Source organism: Oratosquilla oratoria, chromosome 35 (assembly GCF_046742065.1).
Source record: "Oratosquilla oratoria isolate Oo_2021 chromosome 35, ASM4674206v1, whole genome shotgun sequence".
Lineage (NCBI taxonomy): Eukaryota > Metazoa > Arthropoda > Malacostraca > Stomatopoda > Squillidae > Oratosquilla > Oratosquilla oratoria.
In genome coordinates, this window is record NC_134811.1 from 1,187,076 (window position 1) to 1,192,075 (window position 5,000).

Below are 5,000 nucleotides of genomic sequence, written 5' to 3' on the forward strand. Positions count from 1 at the left end.
ACAAGACTGCAGAACCCGTCGTTGAGAGGCGGGGTGGGGGTGGGGGGGGTTGCGGAACACGAAAAAAGTAGTAATAGTGTGTGTGTGTGTGTGTGTGTGTGTGTGTGTGTGTGTGTGTGTGTGTGTGTGTGTAGTATTTATGTTTGTGTGTGTGGTGTGTGTGTGTTTTTATGTTTGTGTGTGTGTGTTTCTGCCTGTGTATGTATTTACTTCGTTATAGTATACGTTGTCGAGCTTTGCCCTTCTTTAAGTCTACAGATGTGTGAAAAAGATATACTTTCTAACACATACTTTCAAACATATTTGACTTTTTTTTTCTTTTTCTTTACTATGACTTCTTGTTAATTCATCATCAGGCTCTCTATTTCCAATTGTCTATACCTTTGTCTAATTTAGATAGATTATTATGTCGCCTCTCTCTCTCTCTCTCTTTCTCTCTCTCTATCTATCTATCTCTTTCTCTCCTCTTCCAATGTGAGAAGTCCTAGTTTCCTTAGCCTTTTCTCATATCAATTAATCTAGGGATTCTCTTGTTTGTATTCTATCTTATGTCTTCTTTAAGTGTGTTGACTACACTATTACTGCATATTACAATCTGGGTTATATCAGACTTTCATTATTTTTCACCATATCTTGATCCATGAGATAATATGCCATTCTTATACTCTTCAGCAAATTGTCTTTCCTCCATCCTTTTCTTCCTTTGCCTTTGCTATAAATTTCCATTTTATATCTTCTCATTTTTATCGTTATCTGTTTTCACTTCACTCTTATTTTTTTCTTCTTTGTTTTGATTTCCAAGGTTTAGTATTAATTTGCCTTTGAAGTTCATCTTCAACTCCTTCTTTACTTTACTCTGATTTCCAAGTTTTTGGATTACTTGGCCTTTGAAGTTCATCTTCCATTCTTAATTCCTTCTTTACTTTACTTTGATTTCTAAGGTTTTGCATTAATTCGTCTTTCAATTTCATCTTCCACTCCTGGCTCCATTTATCAATCTTATCTAAGTTCATATTGTAGATGTTTATTTGTTTACTTTCTTCATAATTTTAGCATCAACACCAAATGGATTTCCATAGCTACATAACCCGTTCATCGTATCGGTGATATACAACACAAACATTATATGTGCTAAAATCGAGCCCTGTGGTACTACGGTATTGAATTCTATCCTCTAATTGCTCTTTACACTTTCAGTATCCAATTCGATATTCTCTGGCCCTGAGATCTTTTTCCACTCCCAGGTTTCTGAAATTAACTTATCGCACATTCCCATTTCTAAGTTGTCGAAAACATCTTCCCTAATTGCATCTTTTTCTCATTCGAAATTCTCTTCCTTGGTGAAAATTTATAGGAATTTTTTATTTATTATTTCAGCTTGTTTTCTTGATTCTTCATACAACACCTTTTCATCCATGTTCTCAGAATTTCTATTGATCACTCCGTATGGTCAGTCTACATACAGAACTATTTGCCGAGTGATATGTTTTCCTTGATCAACATTCTCTGATCTTGTTTTACTTCCTGTAGAACAAATCAGCGGTGGTCTTTTTTTTTTGGGTTGTTGGCCATTTACAATACTTTAAATTTATTCCCTCATAAATGTCCTTTATTACTTTTGCCTCTAGTTATATAGAATAATGTTCATTTTCTTTACTTTTGTGATAACATGTAACTCCCATCTCTCAATCTTCTCATTATCTTTCCATTATCCATAGGTATCTTAAAGTATCATGTCCTACTTTCATCATGTCATTTATGTTGATAAGAAACAGTGCAGTTGTTAGTTTGACCCCTGTGGAACTCCGCTAGAAACTGCCCTCCATCCTGGTATCTTATCCTTTCCTATTGTCCTTACGTACCTTTCCTTCGTGGAAACTTTCCTTCTGTCAAATACTTCAGTTGATAGTCCTCCAATATGTTTCAGTCCTCAAAGTGATCGATTGCAAAGTACAGTGATAGACAAAACTATTTTCATAGGTTTGTCCGAAGATAGGTTAAACATAGCAAAACATTATGAGAATGAGCTAGCCGTCTTCAGCCGATTCTCATAAAGTTTCGTCATGTTTAATCTATCTTCGGACAAACCTGGGAAGATAGTTTTGTCTATCACCGTACCTAACTTAATGTTCTCTCAAGATGGAGTTATACACTACCCACTCTGCCCTCTCTCTCTCTCTCTCTCTCTCTCTCTCTTGCAACGCGTCGACCGCTCTCGAGTAAAAGCTTAATAAGTTCGACAACCGTGACCTTTCAGTTCTGAAACTGAATTGTTTCCCCTTCATAACGTTCATCTCTGTTTACCACTACTCTGTCACAGCTCTCTTGAACAATATCACTGTTCTTCTGGACAGGGAGGACACCGGTTCTTAATTCAGTAGTATCTCTCTACGTCCTCCTTTTTGAATTGGTACCACGTTAGCACTTGTCTAGTCCTGTTGCACTTTTCCTTCTTTCAAAAGAAACAACATGTGAAGAGGGGCTCTTTATTAGTGCGATGTTTCGCTTATTACAGCTTTATCGTCGTACTAAGAAAAAGCTCCATCCTCATACGGTGATTTTTTGATAGATATATTAGCAATTGCTAACCACATACAATTTTCCTTCTTCCAATGAACGTACAAATTATACTTTGAATCTTGTCTGCCAGTTTCTGTTTCCCTAAAGTATCCGGTTCGAGATCCTTCAAGGCTCTGAAGCTTCGCTACCATGTTTATATCTTCCAACCCAGAGTGACCTCAACAAAATCACTTTCCTTAGCGAAAACAGAAAACTTTCACCCATTACGTCAGTCTGCGCGTGCGTGCGTGCGTGCGTGCGTGTATGCGTTTAAGTCCACCACAAGTTATGTTTACGTATGAACGTGTGCACTTAGGTACACGACAAGTCTATTAAACCGTAGACGGTAGGGGCCCTTTTTGTGTATCTTATTTGTGTATCGCCAGCTGATTTTTATTCAACAAAGGGACTAGCTGCCACCGTCTGTCCGTTTGCCTCCAGACGCCAGCGTTCTGGTGCGCCTGGTCACTTAAATTGTAATTTCACCAATGCAGTGAGAGAGAGAAAGAGAGAGAGAGAAAGAAACGTAATTCATGGTAAAACTATGAAGAAAGAAAATGTCAGACAATATGCGTCAATCACCTTAAAAGAAAAGGAAACCTGTTTCAACGAGTCCCTCTCATGCCTGCTGACATTTTTCATCTCATTCTGACACCAGGCTATTCTATTCAGTGTATTTTAGCTCTTTGGTAACGACGAGATCTTAAGAAAGAACAGCGTCTTCATCCATTCACGCCCGGAGTTCCCACATCCAGACTAATAGAATCATCTGGTTGGCGTTATCTGAGGAGGACCACGACGTTCATCTGAATGTCCTCAAAGGAACCACAAGATCCGCGTGACAACAAATCGCGTCAAATCAAACCGCAAGTCAAGGCAGTCCACTTCCGCCCTCCCTCCCTCCCTCCCTCTCCTCTTTTCTGGAACGTTCCGAAGGCAATGTTGCTGTCTCATCCCCTGGACTCTGTATCCCAGACAGCAGTCAGGCAAAAACGGAGAACGGCCATTTTCAATCTCCCATTTACTGCTTGATGTCATTGTCTGGCTGATTTGCTGCAGTTTCCTCCCGTCTCTTCCTGCTAGATGTTTGTCAGAAAATGAAAATATTCATTTTTATCATAAACCTTCCGCAATTTTGAGCAGTTAGCTACACAGATCGTCAGAGCGTCAGTGGCTACCCATTTTAATAAGAATTGTATAAGAGAGAAGATCACTCCAAGGACACTTCTAATATTTCATTCATTACATGAATTCGATTGTCTAGCTAGTGAATCGCAGTGGCTTCCTTGACAAATTTCACTTCGTCGTAGGACTATTCGGCTGAGGTAAGGTCCCTAAAATGGAGGAAAAGTCGGAGGGGGGGGGAGGGCAGGTCTCTGGTTGACGCTTCACGATTTCATTCATGGGAGGACTGGACCCTGAAGGGGAGACTGGGGGTGGAGAAGTACCCTCTGAGTTTCTCCTGAAGAGGAAGTCTGAGTTGGTCCTCATCTTGTGATCTTCTATCTGAGACTTCGTGTTTCTTCTGAAGAGGAACGCTGAGGTGGTTCTCATCTGGTGATCCCCTATCTGAGACTTCGTGTTTCTTCTGAAGAGGAAGGCTGAGGTGACTCTCATTTAGTGATCTTCTGTCTGAGACTTTGTGTTCCTGCTGAAGAGGAAGTCTGAGGTGGTTCTCATCTGGTGAACTTCCTTCTGAGACTTCGTGTTTCTTCTGAAGAGGAAGTCTGAGTTGGTTCTCATCTGGTGATCCCCTATCTGAGACTTCGTGTTTCTCCTGAAGAGGAAGGCTGAGGTGACTCTCATCTGGTGAACTTCCTTCTGAGACCTCGTGTTTCTCCTGAAGAGGAAAGCTGAGGTGGTTCTCATCTGGTGATCTTCTATCTGAGACTTCGTGTTTCTTCTGAAGAGGAAGGCTGAGATGGTTCCCATCTGGTGATCTTCTATCTGAGACTTCGTGTTTCTCCTGAAGAGGAAGTCTGAGTTGGTTCTCATCTGGTGATCCCCTATCTGAGACTTCGTGTTTCTTCTGAAGGGGAAGGCTGAGGTGGTACTCATCTGGTGATCTTCTATCTGAGACTTCGTGTTTCTCCTGAAGGAGAAGGCTGAGGTGGTTCTCATCTGGTGAACTTCTATCTGAGACTTCGTGTTTCTTCTGAAGAGGAAGGCTGAGATGTTTCCCATCTGGTGAACTTCTATCTGAGAATTTGTGGTTGGTATGTGCTACTAAAGAGATTCATACCAAAAAGTATTGACAGTCTTATCTAGCAGCTACAGAAAATAGACGATTAAAAATAAATGGACGACTTCTTCATATCAGTCCATGCCATTTCATTAATCTACTGGGCACTCCAGCATTACCAAGGAACATATGAACATAAGAATGCAATAGAATGCGAGAGACCATAAAGCCTACACTAGACAGTTCCATGTCCATTACC